We start from the raw sequence: 16,887 nt of genomic DNA on the forward strand, positions 1-16,887 counted from the left end.
CAGTCGGATTGAGAACCTCCTCCTTTTTTTGAAGTCGGTTAAAAATAGTCGCATTTCTTGCGTGTAACAATAGTAAAACCCTAAGAACTCGTTGTTAATAACAACAGTGATAAAAATACTGTTCGGTTTGTCTTCGACAAAGAAGTACGACTAAATAATAAAGCATGTTTTCACTAAAACTGCTTTTCCCTTTGAACAAAGGGATAATGCAATATAGCAGACGATAAGAAATAAATTGAAAATACTGATATTCCTATCAAATTATGTTATCACACGAAGAAAGCGTTGCTAGCCTATCATACGCAAATAGCGTGTTGATAGCTCTTATGTACCTACTCGTGTTATATAAATACATATGCTGTGCTGGGGGCTGTTTGTTTTGTTATCTCAATAACTATTTACGTTATTTTGACTGTCTGCTACTTGATTTTGTTACCTTAAACCGTTTTGTTAGGTAATTGGTCCATGTTATTATTAACAATTGCAGTATCAGTAATGAAGCTATACTAGGAATCATAATTAAATGTCCAAAATTTAAACAGAGGGGATAACCGAGCAAAAACGTACATTTTAATAGAAGTTTCTATTTTTGACGTAAATAAACAATAATAATAATGATGATGATGGTGATAATAATAATAAAGTAAAACTCTATTGGGATCGAGACATCGTCACCGACCGCACTATCCTCAGCAACAGACCTGATACAATAACACTAACTGTTAAATCTACAAAGACCACCTACCTCATAGATATTGCCGTTCCCAATACAAACAACTTAAAACAAAAACACACTGAAAAAATACAAAAATTTAGCAGATGAAATCAAACGATGTGGCACCAAGAAACCATTAAGATAGTCCCCATTATAATTTCGTCAACTGGTATCATACCGAAAACCATTCATACCGTCTTAAAAATGATAGACCTGCACCCTAAAACCTACACACCTCTACAAAAGTCAATTGTACTAGACACATGCTCGATAGTCCGCCGTTTCTTAAATACACCTGATTCAACAAACTCCACAAAAAATCACCACTTACTCACATCCCCTCACAATACCACAACCGAACCAGAATACTTGGCTTAGGCCCGTACTTGGTTCCAAATATCCGACCATCAATCGAGTACAAGAAAAATAATAATAATATATATGATATAATATTATATATATGGTAATCCTACAGATCAGCAAAACCTTGAGTCACAATATTGGATGAAGTATAGCTTCAGTATCCTCATAATTTAACTTTTGCAACTAATTTGTCAACTTCTTTTTACATTCAAATTTATTTAAACCAAACATGTTAAGTTCGCGATGCAATCTATTACACAGAAAACATCCCAGGAAGCAGAAGAATCCATGACTGAATGCAGTCCTGAAACGGTCGCAAATTAGAATTAGAACTTTTTTAATGTGTAATCTATAATGATAAAACTTAGAACAATTCATATTACGCAATATATATTTTTACTTAACTTCGATTAATACATTAAATATAAGACAAGCCTATGTTTAAGGTCGAAAATAATTTAATGACATTGCTAACACAATCGGGATCAAAAACATTTTTTGTGCCGTCATTTTGTCGAGTCATAGATGTCATTCGAGCTTCGTTTCTCGAATTCGAATGTTCTTTTGTCTCCGTAGTGTTTGTTAAATTGATTGTGTGTTGTTGTCGAAGTGTTTCTTTATTGTTAATATGGGTTTTTCAATAAGAACTTTGTTTTGTAAATCAAAATAAAATAATAAATTTAGATGACAATGATTCAAATTTTTATTGTATTAATAAAAGTAAGGTTTGGCAATTATTAATGAAAAATGATATCTGATAAATGTCCACCACGACCACAGTTACAGATGTCGATTCTTTCCATAAAGCTTTTAATCACTTTTTGAGAAAATGGTGGGTCTATTTGGTTAATCACTTCAAAAATTGTGAGTTTTAAGGCTGCAATCAATTCGATTAGCTCCGTATAGACTCTGTCTTTAACATAACCCCATAAAAAATAATCCAGCGGTGTTAAATCATATGATCGAGCTGGCTACTTAACGGCTGAATTTCGTGAAATTATCGGGAAATTTGGTTTGCAATAAATTAATTCATTGTTTCGGTGGCAATGTGACTTGTGCCGTTGGCATTGGGCCGTTTTTTTTTCGAAAATTCGGCTGGAAATGCGGTAACGGTGAATGGATCACGCTATCGCGAGATGTTAACAACTCAATTTTGGCCTAGCATTGATGACATGGATATCACTGACATGTGGTTTCAACAAGACGGTGCCATATGTCACACAGCCAATGAGACGATCAATTTATTGCAAACCAAATTTGCTGATCGCGTAATTTCCCGAAATTCAGCTGTTAAATGGCCAGCCAGATCGTGTGATTTAACACCACTGGATTATTTTTTGTGGGGCTATCTTAAGGACAGAGTCTATACGGAGCCAATCGAATCGACTACAGCCTTAAAACTCAAAATCCGTGATGTGATAGCCGAAATAGACCCGACATTTTGCCAAAAAGTGATTAAAAATTTTGATGAAAGAATCGACTTCTGTCAGCGTGGTCGTGGTGGACATTTGCCAGATATCATTTTTCATTCATAATTGCCGAACTTTTCTCTTTGTAATACAATAAAAATTTGAATCATCTTCATCTAATTTTTTTGTTTTATTTTGTTTTAAAAAACAAAGTTCTTGTTGAAAGACCCTATATTTTGTAATAGAGAATGGAGATCCTCCTCCCAATTTCGTTAAAAATAGAAGGTTTAGGACGCCTGCATTCACACTTTGGCAATGAAATTTCTTTGTTTACATTTTGGACATCTATTTATGATTCATACTTTAGACTGTTTAAAAATCTTACTTCTTATTTATTTATTTAGTACTTACAGCTATTTTTACAAGATCGCAGTACAAAAGTGTAGCATTTCTATTTACTTGTGAAAAATATGATAATATTCATCATCATCATCGTCATATATGCCAGAAGACGTCCACTGCTGAATATAGGCCTCCCCCAAAGATTTCCAGACTAGCCGATCGGATTGCTGCCACGGAGGCAGCAATCCGATCCAAAATTGAAATGAAATTAATTAAATTTCAACATGAATAGACTGAGTCTAGCACAGTTTTCGACATAATTATAATTTATTTCTCCACAAATTTTGATTACTGTTATTTGTTACAAAAACAGGTTTTATTTACTAATGTGACTAAGGTTTAACTGCCTCCGTGGCCGAACGGTGACCATGCCGGCCGGACTGCCACGCAGAGGCCCCAGGTTTGATTCCCGGGCCGGGAGAAATATGTATGGCCTACATTTATTTCTCTCGTGAGTTTGGGTGTCATTTATTTATTCAAATTTGTTTATTTATTCAAACCAAGAGATTACTCCACTGATGAGTTATATTCCGAAGCCCAGGTGCTCACGGTGAGGCAGTCATTTATACTAAAATGTGTCTTACATCGTCATTCAAATCTACCCCTAGATAAAATTGCTCTTGGTAGACAACAAGGTTTCCCTATCTGTGATACCAAGCGATGCCGTACTGCCTTTGCTAACGGACAATTAACTGCACTAAGTACTAGATTATATAATAAAATTAATAAATCCCATCAAATATATGCATTAAACAAGTATGAAGTTGGATATATACTAAGAAAATGGTTACAGAAATTATCTTATGAGAAGACGGAAGAACTCCTGGTTATATTATCATAAATAGACATCCATACTTAAATTTTATTTATCTATTTATTATATTTATCTATCTATATAAATGCTATTTAAGTGCACTCTACTCCATTTCATTTCACACACACACTTTCACACACACACACACTGACACACTCGCACATTCACACACACACTTACACATACTTTCTACTTACTTTTTATTACTGCTATTGCTACTCACTAGATTCACGGCACTGCACTACACTATTTCAGTTTTAGCCGCAGTTCAAAGATTGTTTTCTTTTCTGATTTTGCCAAAACGGAGAATCTTCGTAACACTATTAACACAGGTTTTGTACGTAGAATAGGTTATGATGGTTCAACTTTTGTTTGCCCATACAATCGAATTGTACCTTATTGTAGTCAACTAGTTTAAGTGCTGTATGTTTAAATTGAATAAATTTATTATTATTATTATTATTTGTGGTTGTCTATGTGTGTGTCCATGGCACCCGCGACACAGGGTTTCCCTGGTGCGGGGCTATGTTGAGTGTGTGTGTTATTATTATATTATTACATGTGGATTTTCAGATGGTTCTAACCTGATTTGTTTTTTTTTTTAATTTATTTTGTTTACCAACAACTATTACAATGTGACTTATTACCTAGGTACAATAATTTGTGGTTTTAAATACAGGTAAATATCTCATGCCAAAAAAAATGGCAAAGTATCTTATAACATTTAACTTAACTGTACAATATTATTAGAAACAAATACTAATAACTACCTACGTTTATACAACAAAATGTTCGAACTCACCCATATAGAGAATTTGTAACTTATATGTATAAATAGTTGGACGTCATGTATATTCGTACCAATTTTGGTTCTTCGAAGGTGTGCAAAGTGGTTGGATAAAGTATCGGGGGTAAATCTATGAGGCACTCTAAATCTTATTTGGCTTAGTAGTGTAGGACAATCAATTTGGTTTCGTAGTAACTTGTAAAGAAAATCAGACCTAATCTATCCCTACGGTTTTCAAGGCTTACTATATGAAATAGCTTTGTGCGGTTCGATTCAAACGATGGCCCATCACACACCATACCCTGCGTGCCCTAATACCTGCATGCTTGAGGATTTAATGGCGGCTACCAGTGACGCGGTCGATATGGTTCAGTTCTGGATCAAAATACTGCCGTGCTTTTTTTTTTCTTATAACAACTAAGCGACGGGACGAACAAGTCGTACGCCTGATGGTAAGCGACACGCCTGTCCATGGCAGTTGCAGTACCTACCGCTCAGAGCTTTAAATTACAAAGATCTGTGGCGCACTGCCACTGCGCCCGTCATGCTCAGACATAAATTGACAAGTCCCATGTACCTGTAATTTCACCAGCACCCGTGCCCTTCAAAACCGGAACGCATTAATGCTCACACTACTTACTGCTTGGTACCAGAAATAGATATGGTGGCAGTACTTCCCTGAACGACGAGCCTGCTCGCTTGTTTCGCTGAATGAGATATGTTATAAACTCAATTTCAATAAAAATGTCGATTACGTTAGTTATGACAAAAAATTAAGTATTGCACATTGGATTGGATCTTTTTGTTTTACATTTATTCCATCTAGGTACAACATCTAAGTATTAAGTAGATACATATACATATGCAACTATAGGTTCAGGAAATTTGGAACAAATACATGAACAAAATTTCGATTGACATGCAGATATCCATACGTCGGAAAATCCGCCTTCTATTGTTTTTCGGTAAATTAGCTCATTTTGCGCGTTCTCTGAACCGATGTGACCGGTTATCAGAGTTTTGAATCAGAGCTGATGGCTGATGAGGTAAGCTGTGACCGTGTGAGGTAACCTGTCGCAAGGTCGTGGGCTGAGTGATACCATAATTAATTCATTGGCAGGTAAGGGTTACTCCTAGTTAAGCTGGTAGTGGATACAGGGCAGTATACCGCGTCGTTGAGGTGAAAAATACGAGTGAAATCCTCACATTACTGCTTGGCGACATAAATAGGTAATACTTTCGTGGACGAAGTCTTTTACAAGGAGCTCTACTGCTACCAAATACGAAAAAAAATTCAAGTACATTACATATCAATGGTCAGGGTTACATTTGTAATACTAGGAACTGTGCCGGCGATGTGGTACGAGCAAACATGATACATACATAAAAAGGAAACTCTGTTGATTGGTAGATACTACCATAGATATAGGATGGTTATTGCGTACATATTCCCCGCAATAATGGTAGAGAAAACATTATGATATTTAATATTATATAACTAGATACAGCAGTCAGATGATAATAGTAATATAAGTTATTATTGGGGAAATGTCGCCATCTTGATTGCTTAGGTTTGTGACATACTAGAATTACGTACTTGTACGGTAGAGTGTACATATGAGTAAAATATATGTATGTCTTATTGGTAGACACCACATAAGACAGAAATATCTCGTGGCAGCCTAATGCTGTCAGTGTTTGGAGAGTGTGAAACCTAACGTGTTCCATGTAAATTGTACAAAAGAATTCCAGTTAAGAAAACAATGAGGAAAATAAGGAACAACCCGTTTGATATTAATCATTTGTAGAGTGCATTAGCGCGGCAATATGGCGTCTGGTTGTAGCGGCCATGTTGGATGCTGCGTACACGCCTGCGCGCTTGCCTGCTCTGCCGTCGCCATTGTGCTCCGCTTCCGGAAAAGCGCGTTTGGGGTCACTGAATGACGAATGTATCCTTTTGCTTGGTAGATGCCAGTTGGTATTTGCTTTCGCAATATTAGGAAATATATCCGATTTTCAAAAGTGTTACTGGTATTTAAACGTGCCAGTTCATAAACATCGAATTTAGATATATAGCTGTATATCTATTTTAACAATGCGGGCACGCATTCTAATCTACTTTTTGTTTCGCAAATGTTTTGTGAAATAAAATGAATTATGTTCCTACCTGCAATATTAATATTTAGTACTTGATCTATTAAACAATAGTTTACTTCATTCAATAATGAACAAGCCCATATAGTGATTGGAGCTTTAAATGAGTAAATAATAATTTGTAATCGGTTCTGTTTGTTGTCACAAAGAGCACTAGGTTTCGTAGTCCTGTTATTAGATAAAACTTTAAAGTTACTTTATAAATGAGAGATAAACGTGAGAAATAGATGTCTATCTGTCTAACCGATGTATTCAGAAGTTCGTTATAACTAATATCAGATACAAAGTTCACTCGCACTCATTTCCAACAATACCTACTCATAAAGTATTATAATTCTAGTTCGGCAACCGCTCTGGGCAAACACGGGTCACTATGGAAAATTAGCCATGCGTAGCGATGGTGTGATTCGCTCACATCGATGCTCTCCCATTGTCGTCCCCCCCATGATGTGATTTAACTGAATTATGGAGTTGAAATGAACACAATTTAGTTTTGGCTGTCCGGTGGTGAACGCGTGTCGATTTTTTAAACACTAGTGTAAAGAAAACCTTCATTGGGAAACACCGAAATAAAAATTTGGTGTTAGTGCCTTTTGGACTGTGAGTGCTACGGGACGCGCTACGATTCGTAGAAGCCGCCTTGCAGGAAAGCCCAAGTAAGTTTACTGCCTTCGTTCGGTGCGTAGCTGAATAGAGTTACGAACATTTAGACATTTAGACATTTTCATGAAAATATTTGTCGTGGTGAAATTGTACAGACGGTGAATACATAATAGAATTGTATCAATTAGAAATAATATTCCAGTACTTCGATAAATGTTACGTATTTTAGCTTTAGTGGAATGACCTCACCGATTATTTTACTACGTAGGTATCTGAAGCAATTGTGTATGTAAGTGCTTATTCGAATTTGAAACAAAGTTATTTCTTCGATACAATGATAAAGGACCACATGTTAAGCAACGACTCAATCTCATTGAATCTAGTTATGCTTCGAATACGTCGCATTTAAAGGAAGGGTACAGTTTTTAAATCATATGCGAATAACCTCGCTAGCCACCGTGTCCTCATAACCAGCGTTCATTATAATGACGATCATTAATTGAAACGAGGCGAGGGCGGCGCCGGCGCAGCCTTGTGTGACTGCATTATGCAACTGCGTGTTGGCACGTGCACTTACAGTTGACACTGTTGTTAGTAATAAACAAGGATTTATTTACTCTGATTCCGTTATAAAACTAAGTTAGATTTGGGTAATTTTCATGTTTGTTTTCTCTATGTAATTTCGGTGGCAATAATGGTATATTATTGTGAAATATTGATTAATATTTCATGATACTGCACTCGATATTGAATAATACTTGATGATAATATTCTAGAATATACAAATAATAAAAATTGCCTCGGGAATCTGGTAGAGACATCTAACGAGAAAATTACTCTTTTTAGATATCAAGAAATTAAACAATTTAATAATATTTTACATGCGTGTACAATAAAAATGGCGAGACATTTCTGAGCAATAGCTTCCTGTAGCTACTTCTTCGTATAATATTACTATGCTCGTCATTCCATACAATACAATGTTTTTGTTTAACTATGTTATACGTTATGTTAACCAAACTGTACATAGTCATAACTACGCATTCCCAAAAAAACACATTTAAGGGAGTGCAAAAATAGACATTTTTTTTATAACACCAAGTGACGGGACGACCAAGACGTACGTCTGGTGGTAAGTGGGACGCCTATCCATAAAAGTTGCACTGCCACTCAGAGCCTTAAATCGCAAAGATTTTAAGGGTAGCCACTGCGCTCGTCACCCTGAGACATAAGTTGACTAGTCTAGTCCTATGTCCTACTAGTCCCATGTGCCTGTAATTTCACCAACACCCTTACCCTTTCAAACTGAAACGGAGTAATGCTCACATTACTGCTTCGTAGCAGAAATAGGTAACGTGGCAGTACCTCCCTGGATAAACTCTTTCACAAAAAGAACTCTACGGCTACTAATTACTACTGGTTCAAAATGGATTAATGCTTCAAACGTGACTTGCTAACAGAGAACTAACTAGCCCACCTGAGCTCAATCTCGCGTAACACTCTGAAGTTGCCGCACGTCAGGAACGTCACAGACGCAAAATACAAAAGCTGCTGTCATGTATTATGAGATTTTGAACAAACAAGTCTTGTAGAAAGCAAGGATTTCCCCAAAATATATTTCCGCAAGGGGCAGAACTTCCCTGGACGAATTCACAGGGAGAAGGAGCTCTACTGCTACTGAATACAGTGCAACTGGATTTAGTCATAGTCATAGTTTTAACGGTGGTTGGCCTTATGCTGTAGGGAGATCCGCCTGGTAGTAAGGCTAGTTTTGAGCTATTTCTGCTTATTGCCTCCGTAACGCAGTAGCATTTACAGTAGTAAGTCATTACCTATGTGGTAAGCTACAGATAGAATTACACAAACTCAAAATTTATTGTTAAAAATTATGCCTTGCATTATCTCAAAAATTGTCAGTTTGTGTCGTAATATATAGCAAAACTTATAATTTTTCATTCGTTACTTCTTGCGCTTTAACAACGTATGCATATCAAGTATCCATCCTCCATAAGTAAGTGTAATTCAAAAGCGGCCTTAAGGAGCTTTTACCCATGGAGTGTCATAAACAACCTCTTATATAATAGAAACAAAGTCCTACCTAATTCAATAAAACATTTTCCCACACCAATAAAACTATTTGTCAATAAATGCCACAACAAAGCCGGACTATCCCAAACTAATAAATAGCCCATTTCATTGATGACACATAGATGTCGCAAAGTGTCGCAACACGCTGCGGGGTCCTGGCTTTTCCCACGAGCCCATCCTAACCAATCCCTTCATGCCACGAGCCTTTCAATAGGCAGTTTTCGCACCATTTCGTTGTGCGTCATTGGCCACTGTGAAAAGTCCTGTTATATGGGCCCCACATCCGCATTGCTCTCTTTCAATATGAGGATATAAAAGACTTTCACTGATTCAAACATATTGGTGGTACGAGATACAGTCCACTTCACATATCGAAGACGAGTAAAGTGGATGTATACGTAAATTGAAAAAGAATTATTAAAATCGAACAAGTTTATGACTATTGATATAAAGATCGAACAACACAGAAAAAAAATCCTTCGATTTGAGTGGACTCGAACCAGCGTCTGTTGCCACAACTGGGCCACCGCACTTACCAACTGAGCAACAGATCGAATCAGCATATTTCTCTATGTGCTTGTTGCAGATCTTTCTATTGGAGTATTTTCACAAAATAATGTATAAACATCATGACAACAACATGGAAACTACCACGGTAAACAACATGATATTCAAAATAATGTGAAAAAAAAAATGATGTTTTTATAAAAGATAAGTGCGCATTTGACCTCCATCTCACCTGATGGAAATTGACGTTGAAGTCGACGATGGAGCATGCACACCTAAATAATGCCTATTCACTCTCGCCTTAAAAAAGGCCTAAGTTATAACGTTCAGGCAACAAGTCTGCAAGCGGGGAATTCCACTCCGTAGCCGTTCGCCATATAAATAAAGCGCAACGCTTCTTGATTTATTTATGATATTTTTATGTTACCAAGTGACGGGACGAATAAGTCGTGCTCCTGGTGGTAAGCGCCTCCCCTATCCATAATACTTGCAGTGTCACTCAGAGCTTTACATCACAAAGGTCTGAGACGTAAGTTGACAAGTCCAATGCACCTGTAATTTCACCAGCACCCTTACCCTTCAAAACTGTAACGCAGTACTGGTCACATTACTGATTGGTAGCAGAAACAGGTAATCTGGCAGTACTTCCCTGGACGAACTCTTTCACAAGGAGCTTTACCGCTACAAAAATATAGCACAAAATAAATAACTCTTAATCATAATCAAGACCATTAAATCAAGATGAGGTCGACGATAGAGCGCGATTGGCTACAGCCTTAGTACATGGTATACAGTTACCTATTTATAAATTACATAATGTGTAAACATTTTCTTAGTTCTTAATGTTCAAGTAGAGGGTCTTTAATTAGGGTTACCATTCCGAAATTAGCAGTCCAGACAAAAAATCTGACATTTGGAAGAAAGTCCAGACTTTATAGTAACCAAATCGAAACGAAAGTCTCTCCCACGCGGCAGCAAAGATGGAGAGCCCGGGCAACAAAATTTGTGTCGTAAATCGAGTGTTACGACAGAATTGCGAGGTGGACATTTTACTTTGTATTCTGGAAACTGTTAGCCAAAACCGAAAAATCCGGACAAACGCTAAATCTGGACAAAATTCAGACAGAAGAACAAATCCAGGCGGATGGCAACCACGATTTTTAGGTAATTCTGGAAATACTTATTACAAGTCATTGCGTCATACTTAGCTTTTCGAGACTATTTTAACCCTCAATATTTATTCAAGGCATCAACTAACTGTTATTACATGAACGTTAGTGTAATATACTAAACAATAGCCGTCTACTTACAGCCTTTGTTAAGTTCGTTATTCGTGTTCGATTTAGGTCACCGATATATTTGTTGTTTTCTCGTGTTGACTTACAATAATAATAATAAAAAACTTTTTTTCCAAATAACGTTTGTTCGAATTTTCATTACACCCAAAACCGAATTACAACGAAACAGTTGTTCTTTCAGGATATGTTGAATGTTTATCGCAAAGCCACGATTAGGTTCGGCTAGGTTAGGTTAAGTTAGGTTTAAAAGAAAAAACATTTTCCCCTCAAAATTACTTTCGAGGTTATGAAAATTCGACCAAACGTTATTTCTGGTAAATGTCATTTCGGCCTACTGATAGGTAACCGTTCAGATCACAAGTGTTAAACGCGCAATTGGCGCAAGTTTTGCTAACGCGCGTTTGCTTAAATTACACGCGGCTTAGCATATGAACACCTTTTTTTTCGTGGGGAAATCCTCCTAGGATACCTCTCTGCCGCGGAGGCAGCGGAGAGGAGAGACTCCTACCGGCTAAAACCCCACGGTGGCCTTCTCGGGTGCTCTAGTAGGAGGGATCCAGGATCGACTTAGCGCACCGGAACCTCCCCAGCACCTGAGAGGAGCTACGTCCTCCCTCTCCCCTCCTCACGACGAAACGGGCCATACCGCCCCGACGTCCTCCTCGCGGCTGCCAAACTTACTGGCGAACGGAGTCCTCGCTCCGATCGCCCGCAGCTTGTGAACGCCTACAGTAAGGTTAACACGACAGCACGACGCTTATAAAATACGAGTAGTTATAAACGCGCGTTAGCAAAATCCGCCTCTAACGCTTATCTTCTGAATCGGTCTTCAGTGTCAAGCCGGACGTGTTCTTGACCTTTGTTTTTTTATAATACCAAGTGACGGGAAGAACTAGTAGTGCGTGATGGTAAGCTACACGCCTGTCCATAACAGTTGCAGTGGCACTCAGAGATTTAAATCGCAAAGATTTGAGGGCACCGCCACTGCGCCCGTCACTCTGAGGCATAAGTTGACAAGCCCCATGTCCCAAACTATACTTCTTTTACTTACTTGAACTTCTATGGGGCATTCGTTTTTCTTTTGTTTGATTTATAATCTCTTCAAATAATATTACAATAATAGAGATAAATTACTCCAACACTTTACTTTCCGTAGTGCCTGTTGAGCAATTTAATGCATTTGAAGTTATGTTCTTTTAAACCGATTTCAAAAAAGGAGGGGGTTCTCAACTCGACTGTTCTTTTTTTGGTATTAACACATTTGAGAAAAATGAACCTGAATTAGATATCTATATAAACTACACTACAAATACGTAATTTTTTTCCTTGTGAGTTTTTGTGTTAAGTTAATATAAAAAATACGGGCTTTCAATTAATTAATTTTTACGGTGGTGATTGACATCTTGCCTAAGTAGGCAGAGAGTCAAAAAAGTTTGGGAACCTATGTACTATACAGACACATATTTATTCTTCCTTAATCTTTTTATCATTTTGCTTTGAAAATGGATCGCAGTCTTTAGGTGCTGTCATTATAAGACGTTGTCAATCAGCAGAATCACGACTGCAGCTACGCCACCTCTTCCCGTTTGGATTTCCATTTCCATCGGAATTACAATTACGATGCACTAATTCTAGAGTCTACACCCCGACACACCGACAACTCGCTCAAATGAGTTATTATTTCACCGTAAGTCGTATACACGTATCTAAAAATTTGTTTAATCCCTAAAAGTTGATAGAGGCGAGTTCTTGGAGTATGGAAATATTTGTCCAGAACATCATCCACGACTCTCCAAGCATTCTTTCTCTAGTACCACATTTTTAAAACGTGTATTTCTTTCTCACATTGACTCATCCGTAGAACAAAGATCTATGTGCAAGACTACTTGTTCTCAGGACATAGTACATTTCGTTCGTTATTCTTCGCTGTGGATGTCAGATCGACTGTTGTTCGACTTTATACTTCCGAAACGAAATAAGATATAAAAATTCTCAAAACACCTTTACACAGGCCTTAGTAGGAATTTATGTATTTATCTTCTTTTCGCTGTATAATCACATCGGACTTTGTTCTTCGGATGAGTCGACACATTGTAGAGTTCACGTCACTGCAGCGTATAAGAAAGTGAGGAACACTGTGGCGGTAATGTTAAGATAATGCAAGTGGTATTCAAATCTGTTTCACCAAAAGTATGTTTTGGGAACTACGATGACCATTTCAACAATAATCGTATTCAATATCTAAAATACCTTCGGTAATTACTGCCCCCAATAAATCTTTTAGTACATATGGCCTATTCACCATCAGTCAAGTAAAATTTGTCATTCGACATTTGGCGCAACATAATAATTGCGCGAATGTTAAAAATTGAGCCAGACGACGATTTCATGCTAACGATAACTGTACAAAATTTGGATGCTACGTCATTTGCGGACGGTTTTGACGAGGACATCGGTCGGAGTACAATGGACAGGATGTAAGCATCCGCTTTCCATCGGCACAATTTTTGGAAACGCCGAAATTTTCATACCACAGGCCTTCGGGCTTTGTCATTTAAATTTGTGTTGTTTGCTAAATCTACCTTGCATGTTTCGTTTGTACCTACTACAATTTCTGCCAATATGTTAAGTTTTGCAGTAGTTTTCAGTTTGTAAATACTGTTATCAAAATGAGGCAGTTGCGGTTAATGAAATTAAATAAAACTGCTTTAATTACCTGTTTGTAATGTTTAATACGTAGTAATGTTGGATAAAGACTTTATTTATGTATTTGCCTTTAATACAAAGGTTTACGATCTGGTTTGTATTAAATATTTTGAAACTTCAATGTTTGTGCAAAGGTCTAAGTTATGTAGAACTGGAAGGCGGTAGGTTAGTAGGGGGAAAATAATTTAAAATAGAACAACATCCTCAGTAAAAATTATTAGCTCTTTTTTTTTCTTGTAGGTACAAAAAAAAACTATCTGAAATATTCGCGGAACTACGAGTACATCTATTTGCTAAGTTTTATTGAAAACGGTTACCGGAAAGTACGCGAAAGCAGAGTCGTCACTCAGTTTGCCACTCTTAGAGGTGGAATATTTTCTTTAAATTTAAATGGGACACTCCTGAGTACTCTCTTTCCAACAATAAAAGAAGCATCAAAATCGGTACACAAAAGAGTTATCGCGTTATTATATGTATATATATATATAAAAAACATACCGTGAAAATGAGAACCTCCTCAATTCCTGCCTCCGTGGCCGAACGGTTACCACGCCGCACTGCCACGCAGAGGTCCCAGGTTCGATTCCCGGGCCGGGAGAAATGTTTGTATGGCTTACATTTATTTCTCTCGTGAGTTTGGGTGTAATTTGTGATTGTCTATGTGTGTGTCCATGGCACTCGCGACTCAGGGTTTCCTTAGTGCGGGGCTATGTTGAGTGTGTGCGTTATTAAAAAAAAAAAATTCGACTGTACGTTTTTTCGGCTAAAAATCATTATCAGTAGCTCATTAAAAATCGATTGTATCTACAGCCTTTGTTTTACATCGTGCTGCAAACTTCGTTTTACTTTACGTATCTAACCTATACTACGAATTAACTAGTTGCCAGGATTTTTATTTTGATATGTAGATACTGGTAGCGTAATGGTTTGACCTTCCGCCTACCAAAAAGAAAGTCATGGATTCCAATCCAGGCTTGCAACTTTTAAGTTTTTCGGAATTTATGTGCGAAATTCGTCAGGTTTTTTAGTTAATGTGGCTAACTACCATATAGATGTTGCCGCCATGTTGCGGAATTTTGAAAACAGAGTTTACCTATGTTCTCCATTAGCTCGTCCCTTCGTTGACCTTATCTTCGCCAAAGGTTGTCAAGACTAAGTCGATTTCCTTAAAACAAAACTGATTTCTTCTACTGAGTAGACAAAATTCGTAAAAAGTTTCAATTTAAACCTGACACTTGATGACGTGTTATAATTTCTTGTTTGTATTGAGCTATCGATTTACTCACGGTTCATGGGTGGATATAATTTTGAAATAAATGAATAAAATCCAACAGATATGCTAATATTTGGAATAGTACTATAATTTTTAAAATTTACTAGTGTACTCGAAACTCACTGGTCGAATCTAATTAATAGCACAAGAAAAAACGTTAAGTATTTTGCACACAGAGGTTCTCTTAATTCTAACACTGACTACAATCTATATATCGCAGCCAATTTGCGAAACAAAACCAGATTCACGATAAGATAGGAAAAAAATGTAATGTTTTTTATCCAACAGACCGTGCAACCTAACTCACGAAAATTATTAGTTCCGCTTGATCACGTTATCCCTGTGGAATGAAGTTTTTCCTTTAGCAAATCGTAGGTATATTTTCAATTCTATGTGAAGGAAGTTCATGTCCACAGTAAAATTTTTAATGAAACAAAACATACGACCATTATATTGCACAGCTGCATCGTTTTGAATAGGTAATCGATGGTCACAATACTTTATGTGGTGTTATGTATTATGAGTTTTTAAAAACACAATCTGAGAATGTTTTAATGCTTTAAGATCATTTATTTAAAATGTAATGAGAAACTAGAAGAAGCTTCTAGTAGAAGCCGCGCATAAGTGTCTTCACCGTGCGCTTGTAGTTGGCCACAAAACCACGCTATTCTACACATTTAAATAGAAGTATCTTTTGTTTTTCCTATCACTTGAAGCATTATTTAATCATATAGTAAACTTAAATTAAAATAATAAAAAAAACCCCGATAAAAGAAACACCTGCAAACAACTCCTCTAGACCAATTTTCGCAAATTACGGGCACATGGGACTTATCACTTATGTCTCAGGGTGACGGGCGCAGTGGGAGTGCCCCTCAGATCTTTGCAAATTAAAGCACCGAATGGCATTGCAATGGTTATGGACAGGCGTGTCGCTTTGCAGGCGCACGACTTGTTCGTCCCGTCACTTGAATCATGAAAAAAGAATATGACCTCAAAGACGATAGTTCTATTGTGAGTGTTGAAGAGTTGGATAGTCTGTAGATAACTGTAACGTGACCACAGATTGGCTATGGGTTAAAACCCAATCAACCCGCCCGTATTTTAATCGGGTTTTTACCCAAAGCGCCCTTTAATATATTTCTGCCCAAAACCGTGCGTGGAAAGCGCGAGTACGGAGTTTGGTATAATTCCATACCTATTACAAATTTCGATGTAAAACATCTTTATTAGTCAAAAAAGTGACATCTCCACACATTACCCACCTTGCAAACCATGTGGATTCTCATTACTAAGGTTGCACATTACAACTCGATTTTTATGAAGATCGGTTCAAGTGCGTACGATGTAACGATTTTTCGCATCGATTTATCTCAATGCGATTTTCAAGCGAATCGATTCAATAGAAAGCCAAATCGAATCGTCCAGATAAGAAAGTAATAAACTTTTTGTAATAATATTAAATTTGAACAAAACTCGATTTACAACAAATATAACTATTATAATAATCTTTATTTATCTTCAAACATGGTTTCTTAAATAGTAGTGGCTGGAGTCTCTTTTTAAGCGTAGCCTGTGTCAGGAGGCACCGCTTTTTCTTAGGTACACGTTTGAAACGAAACTTAACTAAGTAACAAAAAATAGAAAAAATGATTACTACTTACATAATTTTTTTATCTATTAGTGTGTGTGTGGGGTGTGTGTGTGTGTGTGTGTGTGGGGTGTGTGTGTGTGTGTGTGTGTGTGTGTGTGTGTGTGTGTGTGTGTG

At 37.1% G+C, this 16,887-nt stretch overlaps 1 protein-coding gene across 7 annotated transcripts in view; it reads left to right on the forward strand.

The window, feature by feature from the left end:
• The first annotated feature begins 7,197 nt into the window (after positions 1–7,197).
• LOC113230726 overlaps positions 7,198–16,887 on the forward strand; it is a 27,794-nt gene continuing 18,104 nt past the window's right edge. For all 7 annotated transcript variants that reach the window (XM_026464790.1, XM_026464791.1, XM_026464793.1 and 4 more), the window contains exon 1: positions 7,198–7,300. The gene's annotated coding sequence lies outside the window, so the exon portion shown is untranslated. The remainder of the gene's footprint in view (positions 7,301–16,887) is intronic.

Source organism: Hyposmocoma kahamanoa, unplaced genomic scaffold (genome assembly GCF_003589595.1).
Source record: "Hyposmocoma kahamanoa isolate Upper Pololo Valley unplaced genomic scaffold, ASM358959v1 64, whole genome shotgun sequence".
Lineage (NCBI taxonomy): Eukaryota > Metazoa > Arthropoda > Insecta > Lepidoptera > Cosmopterigidae > Hyposmocoma > Hyposmocoma kahamanoa.